This window comes from Pleurodeles waltl, chromosome 7 (genome assembly GCF_031143425.1).
Source record: "Pleurodeles waltl isolate 20211129_DDA chromosome 7, aPleWal1.hap1.20221129, whole genome shotgun sequence".
NCBI lineage: Eukaryota > Metazoa > Chordata > Amphibia > Caudata > Salamandridae > Pleurodeles > Pleurodeles waltl.
Window position 1 is genome coordinate 699,546,895 of NC_090446.1, and position 16,113 is coordinate 699,563,007.

Sequence of the window (16,113 nt, forward strand, 5' to 3'; positions counted from 1 at the left end):
GACAAATTAATTTTCAGTCAGGACTAATCTTGCCAATTTTATTATCCAGTTGATGAGCGTGACCCAGTTCCACTCCTGTTTTTTCAGTACGGTGACAATCACCCTTAGGCTCTCCTCTTGTGGGATACTTGTTTGTAGAGCCTCCACATCAAGGCAGAGCATCTTGCCGGTATTTGGGTCATATTCTGCCCCATTCAGCAGGTATTTAGTGTCTGTGACATAAGACCTGATTTGCTCCACCAATGGTCTCTGGTACCAATCTGTTAATTGGGAGAGGGGTTCCAGAACAGAGCCTATACCCAACACAATAGGTCTGCTAGGGGGTGGAAGTCTACCCTTGTGTATTTTGGGAAGGGTATAAAAATATGGTTCTCTAAAACTAATGGTCATTAGGAACTCCTCTTCCTTATGTGTGATTTATCCATTATCTTTGGCCTCCTCCCCCAAGGTTTTTATCTTGTTCTGTAATCTCCTAGAAGAGTCTGATCTCATAATTTCTTTCTTCCCTTATCAAAGTCAGGAAGACATCACAATAGTCCCTCTCATGTTGGATCACAATGGCGCTGCCCATGTCAGATGGTTTAATAATCAGATGAGTCTCCCTTTCCAGGATCTCCAGCACGTGTCTCTACTTGTGGGAATAGACTCTGGAATCCTCTCTTCCAGCTCTTAAAGTTGTTCAACTTTTATAACAGTTTCCTCAAATGCGAATATCTCTGGTGGTATGGATGTTAGAGGCAGGTTGAAGTAGGATTTTTTGTGTAGATCTGTGTGGCTACCCACTCTGTCTGCTTGGGGTGTGTTAAAAAAGAATACCTTAAACCTAATCTTTCTGAAGAACTCTGCTAATTCACATGTCAGTTTGAATGTATCCAAACCAGGTGTATGAACAAAGCCTAGTCCTTTATTCAGGAAATCAGTCTGTTCATTAGTAAGGGTTTCTCTGTCAAATTAACAACCGTATTTACAGGTCACTCAGGCTTGGTTGAGGTTCTTTTATTTTGCTTTGTGTTTGAACACCATCTGGTCACAAGGTGTCCCACTGGATCAATTTATCTACTCTTATGCCACATATTCCTCTTCTTTGACCTATCCCTGGAAAACAGGGGCAACCATGAGAATAAGGTCCCTGGTGCTGGGCCTAGAGGTTGGGGCCCTTATGGGCATTGCTAATAATACATATGTTGAAGAAGTAGTTGGAAACACTGTTCCCTTTTAGGTCACGTTCCTGCTCTTGACCATTCATTAGCGTTAGAGTTGGGTGACCAGGAGTTACTCCTTTGGGTGTTTTGGGTGTTATGTGTATGTCCCTTTTTATTGTAATCATCCCTGAAGTAGGGGTAAACCCATACATGGAAACACTGCTTGGTGCCCTTCTGTAAATTACTTATCTTTCTCTGCATTAACAAATCCTTATGTTCTGGAATTTCTTTATTGACTTTTTCAACTTTTTTCTTGAACACAGTGATCTTTACTTGGGTGCTCAAAACGTTTTTACTGGCTTTTATCTTTATGAACATTGTCTCTGAGTGTTGTTTCACAGTATTGGTGATCAAAATTATCCAGTCTTGAGAGTAACGCCATGCTATGAGTGACCAGTCTTTCTTAAACTGTGGGTCTTCTAGGAAAATACTTGAACAATTGTTGACTAGGGCACCCACTGGTGCCAAGTTTGCCCTCAAATACTCTGTTATTGTAGCCCTGTGTAGGAGTGTCTTAACCTGGGTACTCTTTAATTTGGGTAGTTTGTCCTCGTTCTGGGTCTGAGCCACGGCTTGTGTGAGGTTAGTATGATTCAGAAGTGGTGGTGCAGATAAAGTAAGAGGCGTAGTGTCATCGATGTATGCTAGTTCCACTTGTTCAGTCATGGTGATTGTACGAAGAAAGGCAAGTATAGCAATTCCTGGCAGCTGTGCGCTGCGTAACTAATTTCAGAAAAAACAGGCAGAAGCCTGCTATAGCCCTGCCTATTGTGAGGGAAAGGAAGACATTTTAGTTAAGAGGCCCAGAGGATATACTCTCCCTGTAGAATGAATAGATAACATAGGGTATTCCTAGTCAACCTAAAGTAAATCCTACCCCATGCAAGTACCCGGTCTAATTTCAAAAAGAAAATTCTTTATTTTTATATGTGTTCTCCACCCACTTCAGTAGTAGCATTCTTCATCCTCGGGTCCAACCCGGCCTCCTAAAAGTCAGGATGGTCTCAACGTGTACCAAGGAGCACTTATGATTATTACTACCAGGGAGACTATAACCATAACAATACCTTGCGCAGGCCAAGGTATCCCTTTATTAGAGGTCAGCGTGGGTATGGATTATAATTACCTCAGTAGGGGTTTCTAGGCTATAATGGTCCAATGAGCCTAAAAAAATGCAGTCAACATGTTTTAGCCCCTATCCTGTGGCCTACATGCTCCAGGTTTTTCGTCAGCACTTATATGGAATCTGTTGCCCCAGTGTCAACGCACATTCACTCCTAGTCACACAAAAAAACATGCAACGCTAATGCTTGCATGGAAGGAGAGTCAATAAACTCACCTTTTATTTATGTGTAGGATTGTTGTTCCTGCAAAATAAAACAAACAAGAACGACAATGCTTCTTTTCCTGTGTGATGTAGTATTGACATCATCTGAGAACTGCAATCAGGAGAAGGAGAAAACAGAAACATTTTCTGTTACGATACAGCTAAATGGTGTTGATGACCATGCAAATTAGTGGGCAAAAACAGTGTCAGGCTCATTCATAACATTACACGTACAGACAAGGAACCATGGATGTCTAGTGTTGCGAATTCACAGCATATAAATCACACTGAAATTCAAATTGATTCTATACTTGTCATGCCTTAAAAATGCACTATGCGTTGTGTGGAAATAAACGTAAATGAGGTGCAGGGCCGACCGGCTGTAGCGGGCATTGAAGGTTTCGCCAGGAGGCTGGAAAGGTGGGGGCCAGTTTTGCAACTGTCTGGACCAGTTTTGTTACTTGGGGCTGCATTTGCAGTATCGGCCCCCAGTAACAAAAGCAGCAGTGGTTCGCACTTGCACCCACCGACCCAGGGACTGGCCTGACAAAATTGCCAGGACTGCTTTGGTTTCCCAGTCCAGTCCTGATAAAGTGAGCGCACTCCGAACGTCACATGCACACTTACCCCAATAGGGATATTAGTCCTCCCACCACAAGGCACAACAAATATAAACACACCAATCTGCAAGAAAGCAGGGACCAACTCCAAAGTTGCTGAAATTTCACATATATGAATCTGTGACACAGTAAATAAAGAATTCATCTAATTTGGGGATTCTAAATAGAGTCTGGATAGAACAGAGTTAAGAAGTTACACACTACAAATTCACCCAGCAATACAAACTTCAAAGAAGAACCTGCTTCCAGTGCTGGCTCCCAAACCGCACGAAACTCCCTGAAATAGGTACCCCCTACAAGCTGATCCACCTAGCCCACCACCCCACACATCAAACACAGCTCAAGATCATCGAAATGCACTTACCCTCCAGGGTTCGCCCCTTCATTATACACAGACAAGGTTTTGTAGCTAAAACTTGCATTAAGAAATTATTTGTTTCCTGATGTCCAACCATGACTTTAGGTGGACAGACAAGAATTGGAGCGATGAGCAATCTACAGACTGTTCAAATCTTTGTTTACCCTCAGAAAGATCCTCCTCTTTGAAAGGTTTCTGGAGTACAACAGGGAATCAAAAGCAGGGAGGGATCATCAAAGCACATCTCTTTTTAAGTCGAGCTTGGCAGCGTGCAGCGCCTGTCTGTAAGACATGTTGTATTCAATATGGGCTTTTAACTATGCCCACTCTTGCCATTTGTTCTCTGTTATATTTGTCTTAAATGCTTCCCTTTTATTGGTCCATTTTTCAAAATGTCCCTCCCTTTTGTGCTTAGTTCCCCCCCCATGGGATTTCACTAAGAGAACATTTTTGTTGGCTATCACACTACATCAGGCTTCCCCCTTTGAATCCTTCCTCCTGTTACAGTGTGTGATGGCCCGCCTCCCTCCTCCCATCTGGTTTCGGATTTCCCCTTAATCCCAGTCATGATCCCTTCTCCTTGTGGCTTTGCACCATGCTTCATGTTCGAATGTATGTTATTTAACCCTTTAAAAACGAATCATTTGTCTGTATGTGTCTGACTGTGTATAAACACTAAGGCTACAGCCTGCAGTTCTCTCATGCATGCTCGGGAAGGTGGTGTCTATTGCCCACACCACGCTGTTTGTTACAGTGAATCCCTCTTCATTGTGTGTGCAGTGTCGGTCTCCCGGATTCCTGTTTCAGGCTAATTACGGAGGTACCATGTTGTGCTTTTCTTTACTGAAATCTTTCATAAAGCTCAAGCTGTCAAGGTGTTGTTGTATGTGGTGTAAACGCACATTGCTGTACTTTACACTTTTTTAGAAACGGAGCTGTCTAGAAGTAGATAGACGTGCAAGGGGGATGCGTGAACTCCACGCTCGGGGGCGACTTAAAAAGGCTGATGTGTACCTCTGAACTCCGGTGGAAGTCTGCCAGAGTAGCAGGTATTTTTATTTCCTTACTGGGTGGCACTAGGACGATTTTTGCTGCTTGTCCTGGCTACCACGGCTCTTGTGTTTCTGTGTTGAGGTATGTTTCAAACTCTTGTGTTTACTGTGAGGCATGTGGGAAGCGAATGTATTCCTACCTCCCCACTGCTCCTGCTCGGGAGGAGTTCCAGGTGTTGTGACCTGATGTGCACTGCCCGATAAAATATATATATATATATATATATATATATATATATATATATATATATATATATATTTTTTTTTTATTGGTTCAACAACCTAGAATGCTCACTGTATGTGTTCCCCTGTTTTAAGCAGTGTCCTGGTGGTAAATTAAGAGGGAGCAGGGGCAACCTTTTTTTTAAAACTTTTAAGACATATGAAATGCCGAGCGCATGAAATAAAGTTTTATTAAAGGTGGCAATGTTTGGAAAGTTTATTACATTAAGCTCAACCTTATGTGAAAAATATGTCACACCCACGACATGGTCGAGTAGCTTTCACTGCGTGTATCCAGCTTGTGAGATGTCAATCAATCAAACAAATTTCTTAAGCGCACTACTCACCCAGTAGGGTCTCGAGGTGCTGGGGGGGGTTACTGCTTGAAAACCATCTTTTAAGGTGCTTCTGAAGGCTAGGAGGTCCTGGGACCTTGCGTAGGTTTGTGGGGAGGGAGTTCCAGGTTTTGGTGGCGAGGGGGGAGAAGGATCTGCTGCCAGAGGTGGTGCGTTGGATGCGGGAGACTGTAGCGAGGGTGAGGTCGGCGGAGAGGAGCCATCGAGTTGGTTTGTGGAAATTGATTCGTTCATTGAAGTAGGCTGGTCCGGTGTCGTGGAGGGCCTTGTGAGCATGGACAAGGATTTAGAAAATTATCCTTTTGTTGAGGGGCAGCCAGTGTAGGGATCTGAGGTAGGTGGAGATGTGTTCATGGCGAGGGAGGTTGAGGATGAGACATGCGGCTGCATTCTGGATTCGCTGGAGTTTTCTCTGAAGCTTGTCTGTGGTTCCTGCGTAGAGGGCATTGCCGTAGTCCAGTCTGCTTCTTATGAGGGCGTGGGTGACTGTTCTTCTTGTTTCTAAAGTAATCCATTTGAAAGTGTTGCGTAGCAGGCAAAGGGTGTTGAAGCAGGAGTATGATAGGGCGTTGATTTGCTGAGTCATGGAGAGAGATGAGTCCAGTATGATGCTGAGATTGCTTGCGTGGGTGGAGGGTGTTGGGGGTGGTCCAATGGTGGTGGGCCACCAAGAGTCGTTCCATGCTGTATTGTTGGGAATTGAAGATGATGATCTCGTTTTTTTCTGAGTTCAATTTGAGGTGGCTTGCTGTCATCCAGTTAGCGATGTTGAGGAGTCCAGCGTGTAGGTTATTCTTGGCGGTAGATGGGTTCCTTGTGAGGGAGATGATGAGCTGGGTGTCATCGGTGTATAAAATGATGGTGAGGCCGTGGGAGCGGATGATGTTGGCGAGAGGAGCCAAGTAGATATTGAAAAGGGTGGGGCTGAGGGAGGATCCTAGGGGGACCCCACAGATGGTCTTGGTGGCTGTAGACCGGAAAGGAGGGAGGCAAACTCTTTGGGTTCTTTCGGAGAAGAGGTGAGCCAGTCCAGGGCTTTGTGGTGAATTCTGGCGTTGAAGAGGCGTGTGCTGCGGGCTTGGTGGCATACAGTGTCGAAAGCTGCGGAGAGGTCTAGGAGGATGAGGGCGGCGGTTTTGCCCTTGTCCAATCTGGTCCTGATGTCGTCTGTACAGGCGATGAGGGCGGTCTCGGTGCTGTGGTTTTTGCTGAATCCAGACTGGGAGAAGTTGAGTATGTTGTTGTCTTCTAGGAAGCAAGATAGTTGTATGTTTACTATCTTCTCTATGACCTTTGCGGGGAAGGGGAGTAGAGAGTGGGTCATTCTGTCCTAATGGGAGTCACTGTTCGGTACCCAAGGTGATAGCGTTAAGGAACACCTCAGCGTCAAGTAAATACATTGTTTCAACGTCCTGGCCACCCTTGAGTTAAGCCTTGCTGCCGACATCCAGTGTGACCTGGAGGTCACAAGTTCCAATCCGGGATAGATTTCATCCTGGCAAGGCTGAAAAATTGTCTAATGGTATATCGTGTGATAATAATGATACACGTTATTTCTTCGTGTTATATTGGCTTGTGTCATCGGTCTTTGTTTAGCACAACTGTCTTGATTATAAAGTGCCTCAAGACAATTCAATATTACAAAAGGAGCTGGAGTCCGTTTCCTGCAAAAAAAGCTCACTATTTTCAGGAAGGCCACAGCAAATTATCCTCTTAGAAATCACAAGTTGTCAGTCTGGGGACATAACAGCAAAGCACAATATATTTGTATTTGTTTTTAGTAACCTGTCTAGACCTTAGGCACAGAAGAGAAGTTCAGTGCATGTCGTCATCGATGTGCAACGTTAGTGCTTCTACACGCGAATGAAGGATACCGTGAACAAAATGCCCACAAGGGTAAAAAGCGAGTCACATTTCTGAAATTGTAAGCCTGTACGTTTATTTCCTAGTGATTGCTTTTGACTCCTGGCTGGTTTTATAGGTTACTTGTGGGAAAAGGAATAGGCCCAGTGCTTAACTTGTAAATAAAAAGGTGCTGGTGCCCAAAGCCCTCTTCTTAACACGCGGCTGCTGCAATTAAATGTGTGAACATGGAATACTAAGGCAGCGTAATCCCGAAGCCATCTCGGATCTCTTCAATCCATTTAAAGCCACTCCCTGCCCCTTCAACTAACACCTGCAGCTTTCTGCTTTCTCTCATTGTGATGCTTTTTCGTTTTTCTCTTCCACCGTCTTTCCCAAACGTGTCTTTTGCTCACAGCAAATGCTTGAGGCAGAAGACTAAGCGCCGGCCCTGGTGCTCAGCACCAGAAACAACAAGCACAAATTAAGCACTGAATAGGCCAGGCACATGCTCTTGTAAGGCCACCCTATAGAGTTCTGCTAAGAAATCCAAAGCACATGCTATACAAATGTACGCTCTGGTTAAGTGTCTGTAGCATCGCCTCCTGTTGGGTTGGTCCTATAGCCAACTGACCCCACTTTTATTACAGCTGGCTAGCCGCCTTTTGTAGGAGTGACGCCAGGGTAAGAGGTATAGGATGTGGTGTGTGGTGTCTGTTGGGGAGGGAGGTTATCAGATGAGCTGCCCCCTCTCTACTCGACACACAATTAGCATGTGGTCAAATAAGGCTGGTTGTATCATTTTTTAAATGAGAAATAAAATCGTCCCATCCTGTACAAGACACAGGATCCAGCCCCCTCCCTATCAGCTACACACATCAAATGCACAGACAAGAACACTCAAATGGAACACTTTTAAAAATACATTTTGCTCACATTTGTGCCAACAATTAGTAATAGCCCAGGGGATGATTTTGCAGGAGAGGGTATTTGCCTTATTCTTAAACTGGATCAATGCTTATTTTTTTCAGGGAGAGGCATACAAATATAAGCATGTTTATTTAAAAAAAACTCCTTTAAAAACATGAAGAAAAAACAAGACGAAAATACTTGGTGCAACCCTCGCAAGAATGAAAGGAATAATGGTAGTTTACGTAAATAAGCGTAAGAAACCAAAACACATTAACATGTTGTGCTTTCCCTGTGTAGTCTTGTCGAATAAGTTCCTGCACTAAGCCTTTGTCATTCTTTCCTTATTTCCTTCTGGCCTATTTTACCTTTCCTCTAACCATGACACCCACCAAGCCGACATCAGCTCACTTATATTACTGCAAATAATCTCTGTGACACCCTCCCACTTCTCATATGTGAGGTCCTGTCATGGTCTTTAAGAGCTTTTGTTTAAGGATGCTGCATGAAACAAACGCAAGATTTCTATGGAAATGTCAGTAACAGACCCTCACACATTAAAAACAGAAATGTCCAAGGTCATCAGGGTAAGGCTCTGCAGTAAATGGAAGTGCTTTAGTTATAGGCAGGGCCACTGGAATTATGTGCCAGAGAGGACCAAATTATGCGGCAGAGTTGACCAATTTATCTGGCAAGAAATGTTCAGTTATGCATTTGCACCGGCAATAGCTCTAACTCAAGCAAATACGAGACCTATTGAATTGCAAATGCTAGTTAATTGTGCCTTGGAGCACAGAACTTCTCAGTTCAGGCGATCTAAGAATGTTCATCACCATTGCAAGGCTCCTAATTAGAGAAACTAAAGGTTTCTTATTCCACAAACCATAATGCAAGCAAAACGGAGTGGTGCGCATGAATCAGGATTTAACCAATGACTCATTTTGATCGCTGTGGTATTTTGGAAACAAATACGAAACCAGAAAGATACCAAAATCATGGTTCTCCGTTTCACCTCCCATTTCGAGTCTGTCGCGCAGATTGGGGAATAGTGCGGTAATGACACGTTATTCAGCTCGATGCTTCAACATTTGAAATGCACAGTACTTACATTCACAAATTCTGCCAGGTTTATCTGCACGGGCTGATGTAATCCCTATTCAGGTTCAAACTAGCGTTCGTGGTGTTAACATTGCGGGCAGACGTGTAACTTTCAATAAGTAGTTTTACTTTGCCACAGTGCTATGACTTCAAAATTACAGCTCGCCAGCCTATTCCCACCCTAGACCTGTAACTAACAACACTACACACGTGAACGGGTGCCCCAAATGCCAGCTCTGTGTGCTTCAGGTTGTTGGCTGCCTTTGTAAAAGCTTATTTTCATCAGGTACACGACTGGTTTGTTTTATTTTTCAGTAACTTTCTCATTATCGTTGAGTAATATAAAAAATGCAAATACCTGAAGGAGGAGGGCGAGAAGTGGAGACTGTGTTCTTGCTTTCCTGGCTCCAGCAAAGCTCCCGTTTGAAGTCAGTTTAAAAGGGGCCTGACTCACCGTGGGCGTCAGCTGATGTAAACGGAGAGAAACTCTTCCTGGTGACGTCAGTGTGGGCACAGTCTCGGCACATGCAAAGCAGCAGCGGAGGAGACTCGCAAAGAGAGCGCATAAGTGAACGACCAGTGAGGGTTGAAACCGACTCCAGGCATGTGACACGCGACTCTGTGGAATGTGGCATATGAGACACAATTCATGCGATATGTGCCACAGCATGTCACAGCTATCTGTCATGCTGTTTTATGCCTGACTGCAGATAGTGCTTGTATGTGATTTCCAAAGTACCCTCTTTTATTTGGAAATAAAAATTAAAAAAAACATAAAAAACACATTTTGTATTTAACCATTACTCCAACAATTTCAATGAGAGAGTCAATTGGCTCATTGCCTTCACAGAGATGGCATGGAAGACCTTTTTCTATTTCCACGACAATTTTCGTTAACATGCCACAAATTCATGGTTGTTTTTCATGCTTTATAAACAAATAACACCTCTTCTCTTTCACCCTAGCACAGGCCCTATGTATTTTTTTTCCCTACAAGCTTCGTATCTCCCATTCAACAAATTATAGGATTTCTTTCACTTCAAACCTTGCCCCCTCCCATATGCCATAGCAAACCTAGCTGATGCTAACCACAAACCACAAATCATGCACCCATGAACTCTTCTCAAAAGATTTACTGGAGCCATAGTAGAACAGATCAGAACAGGGTAGGACTGAACCCTGCTGTCTAGGACCTGAGAGAAGCCCGAAGGACTAGACCTGTCCCAAATTGGACTCAGAAAAACGAAGCAGACTCCAAGGGTCATTAGACTGACCTCTTGCAATGCTACTGGGACACAACAAGCTGAAATAAAAAAAATTCCTGGAAGAACAGTTGCCCTGGTTCCTAGAAAGCCTTGACAGGATCAAGCTATAACATTTCAAAAAGCTTCCTCTAAAATCTAGAAGCCTTAAGTGAGGGAGGAAGAGAATGAGAACTGCAAAAATGGGGCTGCTAGACCTCAGAAGGAATAGGACCCGCAGTGGTTTCTTAATGAGGGTGGGGGAGCGTCATCCCTCAGCCCCACTGCAAGCATTGCTAAGTGTTAAAAATAAAATGGCAATGAAGTGATTTCATTGCCATTTTATTTTTAACCAAGGTGCACCGCAGCCCCCAGCCTGCCCCCGAGCTATCATGGCAATTGGCAGCATGGAGGACTGCTGTAGTCATGGCCAGACACTTCAAAGTGTGTATGCCGGGGGGGCTGGGTTTGCCCGGCTGCAAGATGGCCACGAGTTAGTGAAGCTCCACCGGCCACATTCAATCCGTCATACAATCCTGTGGCTACAATGACTTATGACCCCTATTATATATGCTGCTGCCAGTCAGTGTGTGCAGGGGCTTGTAAGAACGGCAAACCGGTGTTGCTAAGGCGCCCCTGGGCTACAAAGGCCTGGTAAGCATCTGGGACAGCTCGGACGCCTGTGCAGTGCAACGGAAAGCCCAGGCTTGCGGGGCTCCCGGCTGAGAGACTGCAGAGCGCTCATCCAAGATCCGAAGGGCTACGCCTTGCCTGACACAAGTGGAGGCGGAGATTGGCTGGTGACAGCAGCTGGAGAGGTACGAGGAGCGAGGTGGCTGCGTGGTGGCTATCTTGGAGACGGCCTATGTGGCCTGAGGCAAGGCCGAAGTGGGCCAAGAATCAGTGAGGTGCAGGAGGAGAGACGTACGGGCGCGGCGCTGCACGCTTGGTGCTGCTGGCTGCTCTCCCGATATAGTCTGGCCTGAAGTGGGAAGTGGTGCGGCTGACTAGTGAAGGAGGACTGGCACGGGGAGAAGTGAGGTGGCCGGGCCACTGAGTGTTGGACGCAGCCCGCGCGGCTCAAGACTGGATGGGGGCGGCGCAGGGGCCCCGACTGATGAATGGACTCCCTGACAGGTGCGACCCAGCACGCTCCTTTGTGCGAGGCGGTAGGGAGCCTCTGTGGTCCAGCACTGGCTGTGAGGGGCCCGGTGCAGTGAGAACATGGCAAGATCGATGTTGGAGCTTTGTTATGTGGAGGAGCGTCTCGTGGAGGCCTAGCAGGTATCGGCGGCAACAGTCGGAGAGCTGTAGGCTGTGCAGGCAGGCTAGTGGGCAGTGCAGTCTGAGGCCTGCCCTATGCGGTGAGTTGCTGTGGCGGTCCTCTTGGGAGTTTTTGAAAAAACAAATACTGCTGTCTGGAGAATACGGGTGCTCCTCATCTGTACAGAGATATAGAGGTCCGGGCGTGCATCCCACTAAATATCGGCACGGCAGGGGTGTCCTTAAGTAGCGTTTATTGGGAGAGTGTATCCTGTGCATCAACCAAAGTGTGAATCACACAACTCTGTGAGGGAGCGCGCAGCGGCGGATGCGTCTGGAAGAGAAGATGTGCCTCAAGGGGAAGACCTGGAGCTGAGGCAATTATATTAGCCGCAATGCAGCAAAGCCTGACCCAAATAGACAGTAAAATTGACTCCCTCTCCTTCAGAATGGACAGAATGACGGAAAGGCTAGATAAGCATGCGGAACGGCTGAACCAGTCACAGAGGCGTATTTCTGACATGGAGTACGGCCAGTCAGTTATGTCCTCTAGTCAGACCAAAATGAACAAAGAACTGCTGGCTGTCCAAGTGAAAGTAGATGACTTAGAGGCCCGATCTCCCAGGAATAACCTACGCATAGTGGGTGTAGAAGAATCTACTGATATAGACAGCATGAAGGGTTACATAGAATGCCTGCTCGTCCAGCTGCTGGGTTGCAAGATGTTTTCCTTCCTATTTGTGGTCGAAAGAGCGCATCGTTCGCTGGTGGCCCGGCCACCCCCAGGTGCCCCGCTGAGACCTATAATCGCCAAATTATCGAATTACAGAGACCGGGATACTGCACTGCTACGAGCTAGAGAACTCAAAACCCTTCAACATAAGGGGATGACGATTTCACTTTATCCAGATTTTACACAACAAATGAAAGAGGCAAGACAACAGTTCATTCCAGGGAAGCGGCAGCTATGGGATCTACAACTGGAATACCATAAGTTATGCTTGGCCAGGTTGCGGGTGATGGTGGATGGCAAGCCACTCCTCTTCACACACCATAAACTCCTTGCCCAATTCTTGAAGCGAAGGATAGCTGGGGGGGGGGACGAGAAATGGTGGACACCCTCCCATGAGATGGATGTGACTAGAATATTTGTTACTGCAGGTGGAAAGAGGAAGAGGAGGCCTGAGCATGACGGACAAGGGGGGCATGGTGCTGGTAACAAGGCAACAAGGACGAATAACGATACGACGTGGAATGATTTAGCAGTGCATTAACTTTCGGCAGTGGTAAAGCACAGTATGCTGCAAAAGAGATGGAAGGTGGTCTCATGGTGTAAAATACAAAGTACCTAGATATTTTACTACTACAATAAGGTAGGTAGCTGGCAACAGAGGGATGATAAGTTCGCTGAGCAAAGTCCACCCAAGCGTGTGAAACACTTGTTGAATCAAGGGAGTGTTACTTTGGATAATGGGTGAGTGGGGGTGGGATGTGTAATTGCAGACATTGGGGGAATGCCTGTTGTGGGTGGGGGGGAGTCGCAGGGAGTTTTTAGTTACAAAGGTTGTCCTAGTAAAGCGATTGCAGACTCACACACACAATATGGTAGACATTGGTTTCTCTGCATCCTGTAGCTGATAGCAAACCATACTTCAGAATCAGACACTAGCAAGGGTTTGAATATAGTGAGAATGGTCACATGGAACGTTAGAGGCTTAAATGATGCCAGAAAGGTGTGAAAGGTAGTGGCCTACCTACAGAGGCATATAGTGGACCTAGGACTTTTACAGGAAACACACCTGGCGCCGGATAGCGCCATGCTTACTCCTTGGAGGATGCAGGGGCAGACTTTGGCTGCGGGGCTCATGTCCCATTCCAGGGGGGTACTGATATGGGCATCGAAGCACTCTGGCTTCTGCCTCTGGGAGACTGAAACAGATCCCAACGACAGCTATATGGTGGCGCGCTGCGGTAAAGGGACTTTCATGTTTCTCCTGATTGGGATTTATGGGCCTAATTTTGATAACCCCCAATTTTACTCTAATTTGGCAGCCAGTGCAGCCACCTGTTGGGGGAGGGCTCCCACAGATATGGGGAGGTGATTTCAATTGCACCTTGGACCCTCTACTTGACAGGTCGGGGGAGGCATATAGGAAACCCGCCTCGGCAGCCAGAGCGGTGACCAAGGTGGTGGCGGACTTGGGATTGGTCGATATATGGCGATGCAGACACCCTACTGGGGGGGTTCACTCACTACTCGACAGTACTTGATTTACATACACATATTGACCTCTGGCTGGTCTCCAAGAGCATGGCAGGTGGCATGCAGGTGGTGGACCCCAGGCACAGAACATACTCAGATCATTCACCAGTCCCGTTGGAGATAACTTTGGGTCCTAGCCCGATTCTCCCATTTACATGGAGATTTCCCCCATACTCGCTGTTGGACTCAGCATTTCGCGACAAGTTAGCTACTGCAATTAAAGACTTCTTTCAGGTTAATATCGTCTCCGTAGATAATATATGCACTGTATGGGAAACATTTATAGTGTACGTGGGATTACCATAGCAAAACATGCAAGGGTTCTGAGATCGATCTGGGGGCGTCTTGCCTATTTGGAGAAAGAGCTCCCTCAGTTAGAGCGGGAACACTTGCTCACAACTGACAGACAGATTCTAGGTCGCATACGCACCAAGTTGGTGGAATTTCAGGACACAGCATTCACTGAGGTTCAACATATGGGGAAATATGCAACAGCCCGTAATTATGGGGAGGGTGAGAGACCAGGGGCGGTACTGGCGAACATGGCACGCCCCAACAGAGAGAACAACATGATTATGGCAATACAGGCTGAGGATGGTAGTGAGATCACAGATCCGGAGCAAATAGCAAATAGGTTTTGTGAGTATTATACGGCCCTCTCTACGTCTAAGAGTGCCCCGAATCCGGATGCCATGTTAGACTATCTGTTACACATAGAACTGCCATTGCTGTCAGGTGCGGATAGAGAGTCCCTTATGGCGCTTCTGACCCTCAGGGTATGGCAGAGGGGAAGGCCCCAGGGCCAGACGGGTTGACAGCAAAGTTTTAAAAAGCGTTACAGGACATATTGTTCCTTCATCTGAAGGCAGTGTATGCAGAGATGGCGGAGGCTGGGGAGGTGTCATCCTCAATGTGAGAGGCGATGTTGATTGCGTTGTTGAAACCTGGCAAACCTCCAGCGGAATGCTCATCCTACTGTCCGCTGTCATTAATAAATTTAGACACCAAAATCTATGCTAAGATCCTGGCAGACTGATTGGCCATACTTTTTACTAAATTGATTAAACCAGAGCAATCAGGGTTTATTCCGGGCCATAATCTCACAGCTAACTTCCTCACAGTGTTTGGTGCTATGCAAAACTTGAACCCTGAGACGAAAGCTGTGGCGGTCTTCCTAGATGCGGAGAAGGCCTTTGATTCTGTGGAGTGGCACCTTATGATGACGGTCCTGCTGCAGTTGGGAGTGGAGGACGTTTTCCTACAATTAGTGACAACATTATATGAGAAGCTCTTGGCCAGGCTCAGAGTTAATGGCTCGGTACCGGACGCATTTCACATTTCTAGGGGTACTGGGCAGGGGTGCCTCTTGTTGCCCCTGCTGTATGCGATAGTCACAGAACCGCTTGATTGTGCGTTGCGGGAATATCACGGCCATCGGGGCCTCAGATTCCAGAATTAAAATCTGGTGATCTTGGCATATGGGGACGACACCTTATCATACATCCGGGACCCACATCGTAATGTAGCACCAAAATTACAATAGATCATAAAATATGGCACCCTTTCTGGTCTGCGGATCTACTGGGACAAGTCCATTGTGTTCCCTCTGACGTCAGCCAAGACTCCAGTGGATGTGGACTTCCTCCTTAAGTGGGAAACAGGATCAGTTCGGTATTTAGGAATCTGAGTCCACACTGACCCTAAGATAGTAATGTCGGATAATTATGATGTTGTAAGTAAAGGCTGGCGAGAGATGTACAGAGATGGATCAGGTTGCTGCTCTCGTTGGTGGGTCGGATAGCCGTCATGAAACTGGTGGTGCTTCCGAGATTTTTATTCCTCTTCCAGAATATCCCTATGTTGCTGCTGAAAGCGGTTTTTGCGACCTTGAGGGCCCTGCTTATTAAGCGAGTCCGGGCAGGAAAGCATCTGAGAGTTAAGTCGCAAATTTTTACGAGATAGGGGGCTCAATGCGCCTGATTTAGAGACGTATTATAGGGTTGCTCATGCTATGTTTGCCCACATCTGGATACATAGCTCTCAGGACTTGCCATTCTTAAAAATAGAACATGAGCTGGCGGCCCCAGATCCTTTGCCTAGCATGATATTTCACTCCCCTTCTCGCCGATATGGGGAATTTGCTTCCCTGAATACTACCACACAGTGCTGGCATAGCCTGATGAGCCGGCAAGGGCTCACCCTGCTGTATTCCCCTCATGTGCCTCTGGAATGGTGTGGGTGGTATGTGTTGTGGTGCAATAAAAATGTGGTGGAGGCAATGCATAAGTTGAATATTAAGACAATGGATGACTTTTTCCATGAGGGTGGCATGCGCACCTGGGCAATGACGGTGGAGTGGG

At 46.3% G+C, this 16,113-nt stretch overlaps 1 protein-coding gene across 3 annotated transcripts in view; it reads right to left on the minus strand.

Annotated features, from left to right (window-relative positions):
• The window catches only part of LOC138304557 (E3 ubiquitin-protein ligase RNF14-like), a 123,632-nt gene extending 114,052 nt beyond the window's left edge, over positions 1-9,580 (minus strand). The window contains exons 1-2 of one of the 3 annotated variants that reach the window (XM_069244715.1): positions 9,345-9,507; positions 2,542-2,569 (exon numbers count right to left, since the gene is read on the minus strand). The gene's annotated coding sequence lies outside the window, so the exon portion shown is untranslated. Of the gene's footprint in view, positions 1-2,541; positions 2,642-9,344 lie in introns of all 3 variants that reach the window. The other 2 variants (XM_069244717.1, XM_069244714.1) reach the window with 2 other exon arrangements.
• Positions 9,581-16,113: the final 6,533 nt, after the last annotated feature.